This window comes from Pteropus alecto, unplaced genomic scaffold (assembly GCF_000325575.1).
Source record: "Pteropus alecto unplaced genomic scaffold, ASM32557v1 scaffold131, whole genome shotgun sequence".
In the NCBI taxonomy this organism is placed as follows: Eukaryota; Metazoa; Chordata; class Mammalia; order Chiroptera; family Pteropodidae; genus Pteropus; species Pteropus alecto.
Window position 1 is genome coordinate 6,102,716 of NW_006434709.1, and position 14,786 is coordinate 6,117,501.

At 44.5% G+C, this 14,786-nt stretch overlaps 1 pseudogene; it reads left to right on the forward strand.

Moving 5' to 3' along the window:
• The first annotated feature begins 666 nt into the window (after positions 1 to 666).
• Positions 667 to 782, forward strand: LOC112478070 (annotated as a pseudogene).
• Positions 783 to 14,786: the final 14,004 nt, after the last annotated feature.

Here is a 14,786-nt window from a genome sequence, read left to right on the forward strand (position 1 = left end):
CCCTAACTGCAACCACTCCAGCTCACCACTAATCCATTTCCACCCTGCAACCAGAGTGATGCTTCGAATGTAGACCTGATCATGTCGCTCTCTCCTTGGACTCTTCCCACTTATACCTGCTTATACCTAATAACTTTCCATTGTTCTTGGGTAAAAAACCAAAATCCTAACCATGCAGACTGAGTCTGATAGGATGTTTTAGGCCCTGGGGGTCAGAAAGCCCCACCAAAATGGGCTTCAAACGCAAGGTGATTTATTAGCTCCCTAACAGGTAGCTAATAAATGCATCAGGCACTGCATAACCAGGGCTCTACCACCATATTCTCTCAGTTCTGCCTTCCTCTCTAGATGTCAGCTTTATCCACAGCCCACTTTCATTTAATCAGCATCAAGCGGAACTCTTCCAGAGGGGAAACAAAATCTTGCCCAGCCATGAAATAAAATTCCTTCCCTTCAGCCTGAGTGAGCCAGCTGAGGCCATGTGCTCATTCCTAACCAAAAAATGCCTAGTGATATGTCACCCACTGAGTTCTTCCCATCTCTGTCCCTGGAGGGAAATGGGTCCTTTCGTACAAAAACACATGGAAATCATGCTAAAAGATACAACTGGTATTAAACCCCAAAAATTTTACTTTAGTGATGCTTAATGCTAAAAAATATGAAAGAGTCTACGGCCATGCCGCCCTGAACATGCCCCATCTCATCTGATCTCGGAAGCTAAGCAGGGTCGGGCCTGGTTAGTACTTGCATGAGAGACCACTTAGGACCAGGTGCTGTAGCCAAAAAAAAAAAAACAAGAAAAAAAAAGAAAGAGCTAAATATCAACCTTAAATCTCCCCACTGTCCTCGATGAAGGATCTGAGACCAGAGGTTCCTAGGGCCTTGACTTCATGGTAATGGGCAGTAAAAGCAGAAGACTGGAGCGTGGAGGAGGACAGGAGACAAGGGTCTTGCTGGCCTCATAAGAGATGAATTCTGAATGAATAGGATGGAAAGATAAAACGCTGCTGTAGCATCTTCTGCACCATGAGTAGGATCTCACTCTGCTTGTTTCCTTTCTGAAAATGGGCTTAGCCACCAAAAGAATTAAAAGCAGGGATTCAAATAGCTATTTGTACACCAAAATTCATAGCAGCATTATTCGCAATAGCCAAAAGGTGGAAACAACCCAAATGCCCATCAGCAGATATATAAACATTTTATATATATATATTTATATATATAAATTAAACATATATATAATATATAAACATCATATATATACACAGACAATTAAATATTATTCAGCCTTAAGAAGAAATAAAATTCTGACACACGTTTCAACATGGATGAACCTTGAAGGTATGCCAGACACTAAAGAATAATATCGTATAATTCCACTTATATAGGATTCCTAGAATAGCCAAATTTATAGAGAAAGTAGAATAGTGGTTGCCAGGGATTGAGGGGCTGGGTATGGAATGGTGAGTTACGTGTGATTTCAGAATATGAGGTGATGAAGTTCTGAAGACAGTGGTGACAATTGTACAACAATGCAAATGTACTTGATGTCACTGAATTGTACAGTTAAAAAAGGGTTAGAATGGTAAATTTTTATGTTATGTATATTTTGTTACAATAGAAAACAAAATGGATTTTGTTCTCCTTTTCAGACATTGAGGGAACCACAAAGGGGTGACAGGAGATTCTCGAAGAATGATTGTTGATTGATTGGTCTATCTATAAAAAACCCATTTTTAGTGATACACTTTCATTTCAATCCCATGACGCTGACAATGAGAAGGAATGTCGGGCCTCCCAGGGACAGAGCCCTGAGGCCTCCCCGTGGGACAGCGAGCTCCTCCCAGTCCCTGCACACCCAGTCCCTCTGAATCAGGCAGACTCTAAGTGAGATGGGCGTGTTCCTAATTCCGTTCTCCATGGGGAGGAGGCTACAGAATGGCAGGAGGGAAGAGAGGTGGAGAGGAGGATTTCCTTCTGTCAGGCAGGAAAATAGTGTGAGGAAACCGAACTATCCCTACTCTTGGAATGGAAAATGCCTCTTTCAGACCTTCCTTAGGAGAGCTGTCCCCTTGCCACCTTGCACTGCCAGAGGGATGATGAAACAGCTGTCATCAGTTGGGTCTGACTCATTAGTTTATCATCACTCCCCACCCTTCTCCCTAACCACCTCTCTCAAAATCCACCCACCCCAAAAATGCCTGAGCGCAGTTGACTATTTTAAGAACTGAATTCCCTGTCGGCATGGCAACTTCCCGGCTGCACCTCTTCTCATTGCTGCCTGGATGGAAGAAAAGCCACCGCTCACCAGGGCTCTGGCCGGCCTAAGGCAGAGATGGCTCGCAGATCAGACATGGCCAGGGGGTGGACATCTAGTCTCTGTCCAGCCTAAGGCAGAGATGGCTCGCAGATCAGACATGGCCAGGGGGTGGACATCTAGTCTCTGTCGCTTATTCTTCTTTGTGTGTTTGCTTGTTTTATAGCTCTTTAAAATGTAAAAACCATTCTTAGCTGACTGGCCAAGGGACAGAACTGGCCCAAGGACCAGAGTTTACCCAACCACTGTCTTAGTACCAGAGCAACAGGTGTTCACACTTGCTGGGTTTCTTACTGTGGAAGTCTGAAAGTTTGTGAAGGGTGAGAAGACCGCTTGGGGGAAAGATGGGAAGAGGGTTATGGAAGAAGGACATTGTGACTGAGTTTTAAATTTCTCCCCTAAGTATCTGTTTTACTATATTATACACTATAAGTTTGTTTATATTCTTTCTGTGCTTCAAAATTAAAATCTTAGGCTATGCTATCTTCATCATACCCCAAGTATGGATTGAGGTTTACAATCTATGATTTCCTTTAGTAGAAAATGGTAGTTATGTCATAACCTCTTACCATTCTTCACAAAGGCCAGATTTTCTTCGGAAATTTTGAAAGAAGAATGTTTCGAGTGTTTCTTTTTTGTTTAAAAAATTTTTTAGTGAAGTTTAAAAAGTTTTTAATTAAAAAAAATATGTTATTATAAAAAATTTTGAGCATACACAAAAGTAAAAAGAATAATAAAACAAATCCCCATGTACCTGAAATTACTAGTTTATTTTTAAAGGGTATTCTTGTGTAAATTAAAGTTTGTACTTTCTTAAAACATGGATGGAAAGGGAAACGATACCTATGCAAATACCATTTGTATAGAAGCCAGTTATAGGTCATGTCTGAGAGTGACTGGTGGGGGAGGGTGGGAGGAACATCTGTAGGAAAGAAAAGGGGGCCACTCTTTGATGGTTACCATGGAAACCACTGCATTAAGATGGTTGAGTTTGCTTATGGGGCAGTGAGGTTCCCGTTAATGGACTTTGAGGCAGAACTGCAAGAGAAACCCTTAGGCGAGTCCCCGAGGATACTTTGCTATCTCTCAAATTCCTTCCCAATCCCCAATACTGTTCTCGTATGACTCTTCTCATTCTGAATTTCTAAGGTTTGATTAAAAGAGAGAGACAGTTTGATGTTTCCCTCCTCGATTTTAGGGCTAACTTCATTTAGGGCAAACCAGAGTCAAAATGCTCATCTGCAGGCTCACTTTGAGGAGTTCCGGGATTTTATAGATGGCTACTCCAGTCCTGTTTACGATAGGCAGACTCCTACGATCTTGGAAGAGAGGCCTGGAAGGACTGGTGGAAAACTTGCGGTATCGATCCCCACGTAAGAATGCGGAAAGCACAACCACTCACTCGGGGAGAAAGGGAATACAGCCTAAATCAACGAGATTCAGAGGGTCCACACTCATTGTCCCCCTCCTGAAGAAACTTGACCCCGACGTAGAATATCCATCAACCACCAGTGTCCAGGGCTGCTTTAGACGTCAGGTTATTTGCTATCGGGCATATCACTAAGAACTTTGGCATTGCGCTCTTTGGACTTGGGTCCAGTTCGCACCGCATTTTATTTCTAGCGTGACAGCCTCTCTCTGTCACCCACTAGTGGGGTTAGTGTAGGCACCCATAAAAGGCAGGTGTGGAATTAGCCATCAAGGGGTAAACGTGCGTGGAGACAGACATAAGGCCGCTGAGGACCGAGATAGATCCTCACACGGTGGAGTCTAAGAGGTGGGATCCCAAGACTTGAAACCTTACCCTAAGTGAGCGTCCTGCTGCTCCACTGCGCTGACGACTCAAGTCCACCAGGAGGCGCGCGGGGCCCGGGATCTCGGGAATCCCGGGCGGCAGGAGGACTGCTCAACACCCTCTCTATCCGCGAGATATTTACTGGCAAACAGAAATGACGGGCATCTTCTGGGCAGCTGCTTACGTGTCCGTATCTCCCACAAAATCAAAAGTTCCTTGAGGACAATGACTGTCGTTTCGTCCCTTGCTTCCCTGATTGCACGTGAGACCTTTGCCCACGTCCTGGCTTTGCTAAGCCCAGTCAAAGGAATGCATTCTCACTCTAGAAGGCCGGCATGAGGGACCGGGAGAGGGGATGTGAAGGGCCGTGGGGAGCTTTGAGGCAGCTATTCTGGTAAAGAAATAAGTCAGATCGTCACCATGGTGGAGCCAAACCTTTGGTGGAGAGGAAGAGCTTTTACACCTGAAAACTTTGGGGTGGAGCCTGAGCGACAATCTAGGATTTGGGGAAGAAATAAAGCAGTGGTTCTCAAACTTTATCTCAGGTCTTCTTTATACTCTTGAACATTGTTGAGGACCTCAAGGAGCTTCTTATTTACATAGGTTATGCCTCCCAATATTCACCATATTAGAAATTAAAACACTTCGATGGTTACCAGATGGGAGAGAGTTGGGGGTAAAGGGTGAAAAAGGTGAAGAGATTAAAAAGTACAAATTGGTAGTTACAAAATAGTCATGGAGAGTAAAGCATAGCATAAGGAATATAGTCAATAGTATTGTAATAATGCATGCCGTCAGGTGGGTACTAGATTTATTGGGGTGATCACTTTGTAAGTTATATATATGTCTAAAAATTATGTTGTACACCTGAAACTAATATAATATTGTGTATCAACTGTAATTTAAAAAATAAAAAATTATTTTAAAGAAGAAATTAAAATAGAAATTTAAAAAATTATTTAATTTCTTATATAAAATTACAATAACAAACATTAACACAATTTTTTAAAAACTACATTTTCCCAAATAAAAGTATGTTAGTGAGAAGTGTGGCACCATTTTACATTCCTGCAATTTTTTTAAATGTTTAGCTTAATAAAAGACAGATGGAGTCTCGTATCTGCTTCTGGACTCACTCTGCTGTGATATCAGACTGAGTTTTCCCAAAGCATGTAGCTTGGTACATTCATGAGAAAATGAGAGTGAAAAGGCAAATAATATCTTATTATTAAAACAGTTTTGACCTTGTGGAGCCCCTGCCATTTTGATATTAAATATCGTATAAGTTGCATACGGTGTTATCTGGATAAGAATTGAGAGGCTTCTTGTAAAAGGAAGGTTGCCCCTGGTGAGGTCTAAGGGCCGGGTTGCCTTGAAGTTCACCCACTGGCAAAAATATGGCCTTCATGGCCAGTGGAACCGGAAAGCAGGGCCTCAGCTGATGCAGACATATATATTGTGTGTCCACTCACATCCTGTGTTAGACATCTACTACAGCTGATTATCACTGCCTGCTGTTCTGAATTGTAGCTGGCAGAATGGCAGCCAGATAGATTCCTTCTCTTGAAGCCAAGAGTATATGAGAAAGTTGATTTCCTTGGGGAGGGCCTTGTTTTCTGATTCAGATACTCTGTTGACTTTGAACCCATTTTGTGGGCTCTTATCAATCCTAAAATATTTCGAAACAATGGCCCCAGTCACTTCACACCTGTTAGAATAGCTATCGTCAAAAAGACAAGAAATAACAAGTGTTGGCAAAGATATGAAGAAAAGGGAACTTCACCGTTAGTGAAATGTAAATTGATGCAGACACTTTGGAAAACAGTATGGAGGTTCCTCAAATAATTAAAAATAGGACTACCATATGACCCAGCAATCTCACTTCTGGGTATATATCTAAAGGAAGAATAAACAGGATTTAAAAGAAATATCTACACTCCCATGTTTACTGCAGCATTAGTCACAGTAGCCAAGATATGGAAACAACTTAAATATCTATCAACAGATAAATGAATAACAAAAATATGTGATATCTATGTCTATGTCTATATATCTATAGCTATAGATATACAGATATCTATATATTATATATAATATATAACATGTATTATTATATATAATACATATAATATATATATAATATTATTCAGCCATGATAAAGAAGGAAATCCTGCCATTTGCAACAACATGGATGGACCTTGAAGGCATTATCCTAAGTGAAATAAGTCAGATAAAGACAAATACTGTATGATATCACTTGTATATATGGAATCTAAAAAAGCTGAACACATAAAAACAGAGACAGAATGATAAGGGTGGGGACAATGGGGAGATGTTCATCAAAAGGAACAAACTTTCAGTTACAATATCAACAAGTTCTGGGGATCTAATGTACAACATGGTGATTATAGTTAATAATACTGTATTATATACTTGAAAGTTGCTAAGAGAGTAGATCTTAAGTGTTCTCACCACAAAAAAGAAATGGTAATTATGAGACGCAATGGAGGTGTTGGCCAATGCTGTGGTAGTAATTTTGCAATATATAAGTATATCGAATCAACACATTGTACACCTTGAACTTACACAATGTTATATGTTAATTATATCTCATTAAAGCTGGAGGGAAGAAAACCACAACAGCGCAGCATCTCCATGCCCCTGGGTCTGCTCTGGGGGTCTGTGCAGAATGCCCCGGCTTGAATGAAGAGGCGATATGTACAGACTTTCAGAGTCTAGTAACAGATCAGGAAAGCTTCTCCCTAGTTAATTTCCTCCAAGAACACCTAACCTGCACGATTATCATAATCATCTGAGGAATGGCATAAGAGAATATTCATTTCCGCGTGGACTATAGACTAGTGGTTACCAGAGGGTAGATAGTGGCGGAGGCGGGGGGAGGTATACTGGCTAAAGGGGGTCAATATAGGGGGTAGGGGAAGGGCGAAGTGGGTAAAGGGGATCAAATATATGGTAGCTAAAGGAAACTGGGCTTTGGGTGGTAAACACACAATAGAATATACAGATGTCAAATTATAATGTACACCTGAAAATTATAGAATTGTATTAACCAACGTTACCTCCAATAAACTTAATTAAAAAAATAAAATAAATAAAATAAAAAAAGAAATAAAAGATAAAAAGAATACTAATATCCAGGCCCACCTCAAATCAACCAGGGGTAGAGGTCAGCTTTTCAAGCTCTGGGTCCGTTCTCAAACCCCCAGATTTGGGAGCCACTGGTCTCCTTATCCCCATCTACCCGCTCTACAAAGGCTCTTGGGCACCCTGGAATCACCTGACGGCACGTATGTGACATTTTGAATTCCCCAGGCCCAATCCCTAGCGAGCCTAGTACCTAGGGATTAAGTAGATCTGGGATGGGCCCTGGACCAAGTTCTGAACAAATGGCCCATTCCATTCTGCGGCAAATAACCCTTTGCCTCAAGTGTTATTGCAGCCTGTGTGTTGCAGTGTGTGTGTCACAGAGAGACTCTAAGGCCCAGCTTAGAATCTGGCACAAATTTCGCCTTACTTCCCTTATCCTTTGAACAATCAGACCCCTTCTTAACAGCCTAAAATTAAATTTCAGTGTTCGCAGATCTCATTTGATGAGGGTGACAATCCTTCTCCCCAGACTATGCATTTGAAGAAGATCCTCATTTTCTTAAACTCCAAACTGGCTCCTGCCTGAGCGCTGCCTACACCCACAGGCCCACAAGTACCCCCTTGCCTTCTCCACACTTTTCTGCTATCCTTCTAAAATGGGGGTGGGTCAGTGTGGATGATTACACAGCCATCTCTCAAAAAAGCCAAGCTGAAGGTGCAGCAGGCAAAACAAACAAACAAACAAACAAAAAACAGATTTATGAACTTAGCTTTCTTCACACAAGGAGTTCTGCTGCCGCCTTCTCAATTTTGTAGGATATATTTTAGTCCCATCATCACAGAAGGGGCTGCTTCACCTCTCCCCCCACCCCCTCCCCAGGTGACTGGTTTGAATGCCATCTGTCTGACTGGCTAATAGATTTTCTCAACAGGACTTCTAGACCCTGGCTCGCAAGGAATAGCCCATGGGGCCCTGAAATCAGCTCTGCAGCTAGCCATCCTTGTCCTCTCATTTTGCCTCTGACTTCCACATTTACTCTGCATGACATACATGTTTGTGAATATTAACTCATTCCATGATGCCCTTAAGGCATCAAGTTGCAATGAGCGGCTTTTTTTCCCAATGTGTCTAGGCACACACCAACCACCTCGTAACGAAAGTGAGCTTGTGGTGTCCTTTTAAATCCCTGCCCAGCCTCATTCATTTTCCGCTGTGGTCTGAACTCTATGGGAACCATCAGCGGAATCTGGAGTTTTTCACTGTCAGTTCTGTAAGATTCAATTCTAGGAGACATGGTGAAAATGATGAATGTGCACAGATCAGGGATATCTTCCAGTCTGGACACCGAGGCTGCTCCCAGGCCAATCATCTCTGAATCCTGGGCTTGGGCCTGGGCTTCCCTGGGGATTGCAACTGGCAACCAGGTTGAGGAGCACTACCCCACTCCCAGTTTTGGGGGAACATCTTCCCTTCTGCCTTCGTGGGTTGACTTGGTTTTGAAGTCATCCAAAAGAAGTTGGTTTCGCCTGAGGAAAAGGAAAACTATCGGAATGAAGTGAAGTCCTTGAAAGAGTTCAGGACATGCCGCTCCAAAATATGCTGCTTTCGTGTATTGATTCTTTTGAGCTGGAGGCACTTGAAAAACAGCAAATGCAGGAAGAAGCTTTCTCAGAACTCCCCTTATCTGTTTAAAGACAGAGCCTCCAAAAGGAACTTCATTGTCATAAATCCCCTCCCTTCTCCCCAGGAGTTTCATCAACCAGGGATGATTGACTCTTATTACAAGAGAGGAGACTAGAAGTCCATGCCACACCCAGACAAACTTTGTCGCACTCTATTATATATCCAATCTGTTCTTCTATGGCCCATTCATCTTTCCTAAAAATTATTTACTCTCCCCTAAATTGTCTACATTCACCACCACCCTGCCCCTCTCCAATTAAGAGGGTATAGAAGCTCTGAAATCTCATCCTTCTTTTAGGTATTCACTTTTATCCCCTGTGGTGTCTCCATCCACATAATATTAAAAAGTAATAAATCCATATATCTTTTCTCCTATTAATCTGCCTGGAGTCATTTTGTTTCATAGACTCAGCTATCAACCCTAGGAGAGTAGAGGGAAAGTCTTTCCTTTCTTACATCCTCATTCATTTTTCTTTCATCAAACATGTATAGAGCACATACCATGCTAAGTCATAAGCTAAGTATTAGAGATACTAGTTTGCAAATGAAACATATGTCCAAGCCTCAGGAATTTTAGTGGAGGGACCAAACATTAAACCAACGACTGCGGGGAGAGCTCAGCTTGTTCCCCAGGATCCTGACCCAGCTTGGTGGACTGAGGGTGGGAGGGCTCTGAGTGACTAAGGGTATTTGGGGGAAAAAGTATTCATCCGTGGTAATTTCTCAGCTCCCATGGCAGGAGACAATTTCAGGGACAACATGGGTTCTGTGTTCAGTGAGTGCTGGCATTTTAAAACACGGGCTCTTAAATTCTTTACCTTTTGCTTTCTATGCTCTGTGGGAGGCACTGCTATCACTCTTATTTTATAGACAAGGAAACTGAAACTCAAAGAGATGAATTAACTTGTCTAAATCCCTCAAGAAGAAGAACTAGAAGCAAAGCTCAGGTCTGTCTAACTAACTTCAGAGTCCTTTTTGTAACAGCTAACCTGTCCCAGCTTTAGAGAGATGGCTTCAGTGAAAGAGCTGGTAAAAACCGTCAAGAAAATCTCAATGGAGCACTGTAAACACTAGATGCCACCAGCAGATCTGGCAGCTTGGGGCTGTAGATGTCATCAGTGGTAGGAGGGGGCTTTGGAGCAGCTGTGGGAGATGGTGCTGGTGGTCTCGGCAATCAATGGTGGGCAGCCAGCCGTCACCTCATGGCATAATAGCTGACATTTGTTGGGCACTTATGTTGTGCCAGACATCGCCGAAGTACTTAATATGGATTAACTTTTTAATATTTACAACAACTCACACTTGTACAGGTTAGGAAACCAAGGCTCAGAAAGGCAAGATAACTTTCCCAGGTCACATGTCTCATAAATGTGGAGTCAAGTCGACCGCTAGGCTTGTCTCTAGGCTTGTTGTGCTTCAGCACTGTGCAAGGCTGCCTGTCTTAGGTGTGTATAAGGGATGGGATATCTTGAAGTGTATTTACTTTATTGGTATTGCACCCTAAGAAAGAAGAGGGCAAGTGTGGCAGATCGCAAAAATGGCTACAACCATTTGTAGTTCCTTCTATCTGGATGTGAAGTCTGTTCTTCCATGACTTGAGTTTGGCCTGGCCTTGTGACTTGCTTTGATCAAGAGAATGTGGTGGAAGTGAGGGTGTGCCAGTTCCAAGTCTAGGCCTCAGGAAGCCTTGTGGCTCCTGCTCTCCCCACTTTGAAATCGTTCTGCCCCAGGAAGAAGCCTGGGGTAAGCTAGCCTGTTGGATGAGAGGCACGTGGCCCAGTCCCCCTTTCACCCCAGCTGACAGTCTGCGAACCACCAGATGTGTGAGTGAGACCATCCTAAACCATCCATTGACCTGCCGGCTCACCACAGACACATAGAGAGCCCAGCAGAGCCAGACCAGACACTGTTCAGCTGGCCCACGGAAACACAAGCAAATAAATACATGTTTATTGTTTTAAGTCATTGTGTGGCTTGTTCTGTAGCAATAAATACAGCAGGAAATACCTCAAAGAGAAGAAAGATATGAAGTTGGAGGAATTCCCACCAGACAGTATGGATAAGTAGAAACCCCAAGAGAAATTCAGAGGAAAGTAGTAGGGGCTGGGGAAGAAACTGCCTGGGTTCCTCAGAAATCCAGCACCCCCACTTCTTCTGGCTTCCACCAGATAGAGAAATGGCAACATTTTTCTGGAGAGGAAGTCCAGATAGAGAAGAAGGTAAAAGGGAGATTACTCTGCTGACTTTGGGAAGAGAGTCCCCTGACCAACACAAAGTGGCTACTACTTGGCAGATACAGTGGTGTTGCATGTTGAGCAGAGAGAGAAAACTTGAGAGCCCCCTCTTTCTGGGATCCTGTGTGCCACAGAAAGGCCCAGCTACACTTATTGGGGTAACAGTGATCCAGGCAATAAACTGTGTGAGCCTAAACTCAAGTAGCAGCTGTAAAATACGAAGTGGAAAGGGAGAGAAATGTTTAGGATGTACAAGGGACAAGAAAACTTGTGGCCAACTGAAGTGAATGGAGTGGCCAGTGGAGGTAGGGCAGCCTAAATATCACTGCTGTTTAGAGTATAAAGGGATAATCTAGCAATTAAAAGTGGGGGCAGGGGGATTAGATGATAATTATTTAAACATCATCACCATCGTCACCATATAAAATGTACATGTTATGGTATAATCATGTCTTTTTGGTGATGACATTGGTAATTTTTTGACATTGTCTGCCATCCGCCCTTGTTTTAAAGGGTTACCCTTCCTTGACGCACTTGAATTTTAAGAAGAATCAAAGTCTGCTGGTAAAGAGATGATGCCGTATTGGTAGAATTTCTGGCAGCCATTGAGAGTGAAACAAGAGTTTTTCTTTTCTGTTGGCCCCTTCCCCCCGGGCTCCTGGCCTAGGCGCCAGCCGCGAAAACACAAAAAACATTTTTCAGGACCTTGGCGTCGAATACCTTTCATTCCCTTCCTCCAAAGTTGTCCCAGTGCTTCTCAGACTTGGGGGACCGGCTCTCTTCCAGGCTCTGGAGCGTGGGGCGGGGTACAGCCAACCCCTTGGGGCCGCCAGAGGGCGCTGCGCTGTCACCGAGTGCGCAGCGCAGCCTGGGTGTGTGGCCTGGCCTGGGCATTTTTGTGGTGTTTAAATGCCAGCGTTTACTGCTCACTCCTTTCCCAAACACGTTTCTAATTTATCCGGTATCCCTTCTACGTGAACAACTTAAAAAAAAAAAAAAAAAGTGCATGCTAAATTTTAGTTCTAGGGTGGGCAATAGGGAGTTAACGCCAAATTTAGTTTTGTTCCAGAAACCACTGGGACTAGGGCAGAGCAGCCAGCAAGGGCTCCCCACATGCAACTCCCTACGCCCGGGTTAGGGCAGAGGCACACTGGAACGAACACGCCGAACCCAAGCGTCTGGGATTGCTCTAGCAAAGAACCGGCAAGCTCTCGGGCTTTCCTCTCCAGGAGACAGCATCGTTTCCAGCCAGCCCGGTTCGCGAGCTAGTGACCGAGGGGGACCGTGCGGCGCGGAACGGTTAGACGGGCCCAGAGCTGGCGGTTGAGGCCCGACTTGCCGCCGTGGCCCTGGCGGCGTGCGGCGCCTCGCGAGCACCGGCGCGGGGCGGGGTTCCAAGGGCCACGCCACGCGGATGGAAGCCAGTCCGGGAGCTCCGGGAGCAGTGCGCGGCGCAGGGGGGAGGAAGAAGGCAGAGGGCAGGAGGATGAGGAGAGGAATGGGGAGTCCTGTCCCATGGGAGGAGTGGGGACGTTTCCTCGGGCTTGGGCGAAATCTAAATAGCCTGACTGCCACAGATCGAAGTAATCAGCGGAAAGACCTAAAGCCGGGTTTGACTGCGGGAAGATCTCTTCTAATCTCTGGAGTGGGGGGCTGGGTGGGGCTTTGCGGGGAGTGGAGTGTCTGATTGGCAGCTAGGTTCTGTTTTTCAGACTAGAAAAAAAAATCCTCTGTCCCCTGGGGAGATTTCTCAGTCACTTTTCTCCTGCAGGAAGCTGCTTCTTGTTGGAGCCTCCTGGGACTGGCAGAGTTAAAATCCTTTAACCCAGGATGCCTTGGGCCTTTGTTCAGCTCTGACAATGGAATTGGGTGGAGGGGGCTGGGAAGGCAAGTAGCTGGGTCCAGGGTGTATCTGTGGGGTGGGGGTCTGGTGAAGCTGTGTTCAGTCACTGGGTGAAGAAAAGCAATTTAGACTGTGTGTGTGTGTGTGTGTGTGTGTGTGTGTGTGTGCGCGCGCGCGCGTGCGTGCATGCGCGGGCTCTGGGGGAGGGTGTAAAGGAGCCCAAGATGTACCAGCTCATTAACTCATGTTGTGAGTGCCTGCTGTGTGCTCAGCAAACCCATAATTACCCAGGGAGACCTTCCAAAACTAGGAACTCAATATTAGCCCTAAAAGGTTGGGTAATGGGTTTTTCTTGCATCTGGAATCCAAGGGGACAAATCTTTGGCTCCCCTGGGCTCCCAGATTCTTCTAGATGTCTTTGTCTTCTGAAATTCTCTGCTCCCACGGGACAGTACTTAGTTAAGGACACTCAGAAATATATATCCTTTAACCATATTAACCATCTAAAACCTTTGCTTTGAACGTATCACGTCCTTGATTCACAGTTGTCGGCAGCACGCAGTGATTCAGAGGACTTGGAGCGACAGCCATCAAGCCCACCACACAGATTTTTCAAGCCCTCCGACGGTGCAGACTTACCCTTCCCACTGCCACATGCATTCTCCCTTGTAGCCAGCCTGGCCTCTCATAGTCCTTTGGATATACCTTGAATTCTCCAGCCTCCCTCTCTCTGGCTTTGCAGTTGCCTTCCTGGGGCACTTTCCACATCTTCATGATCTAGCCAGTCACATCCCTTCTCCATTGGGTTCTGGCATCAGTCAATCAGCTAACATGCATTTACTGAGAACTCACTATGCACAAGGAATGTTCTGGGCCCTGGGAACACATCGGAGTCCAAGACAAATACTTGCCCTTAAGGATTTTAGGTTTTAATGAAGGGAACAGAGTAGACACAAAGTCAAATATTTTTATATGTTGATAAGTAGTACAAAGAAACTAAATGTGATAGAGTAGGGGTGTTGGAAGGGGCATGGGAGAGACTGAAGGTGTTTTATTTAGATGAGGAAGTCCTCTTTGAAGAGGTGACAGTTGAGACCTATGGATGAGAAGGAGCCCATCCTGAAGATCAGGGGAAGAGTGCTCTAAGCAGAAGGGATAGTAAGTGCAAAAGCCCTGAGCCAGAAATGTGCTTCTTTTGTTCAAGTGACATCATGAAGGCCATTGTTGCTGGAGCCATGTGAACAGATTTGAGGGGCTCTGAGGACATAGGCAAGGAGTAGATCATCAAGTTCTTATGGGCCAAGGTAAGGAGTACAGGTTTTATTTTAGTTGCAATAGGAAATCTTTGGAGAGTTTTAAGCTGGTAGTGAAGAGATTTCATTTATCGTCTAGAAGTATCACTCTGGCTGCTCCACAGAGCATGGTCTGGGAGCTGAGGAGAACAGTTAAGATGTGGTTGCAGATGTCCTGGCAAAAGGAAATAAAAACCAGGTTGGGGCCATGGAGGGGGTGAGATGTGGTGCTGGTTTCTGGACCAATATTGGAGGTGTAGTGGACAGGACTTACTGATGATCTGACCTGTGACAGAAGAGAGGAGGTGAGGATGACACCTCCATTTTTAGGCTAACTGGGTGGATGGGATGCCCATGTTGTGGGGAAGGAGTAGACCAGCAGTTCTGTTTTGGCCATGCTAAGACCTATCAGACATCAGATGAATACGTGTGGACAGGTTTGAGTCTGGAGTTCAGGGGTGTCTCACCTTCAGACTTGAATTTGAGAACCAGCATGTAGATGATTTTCAAAGC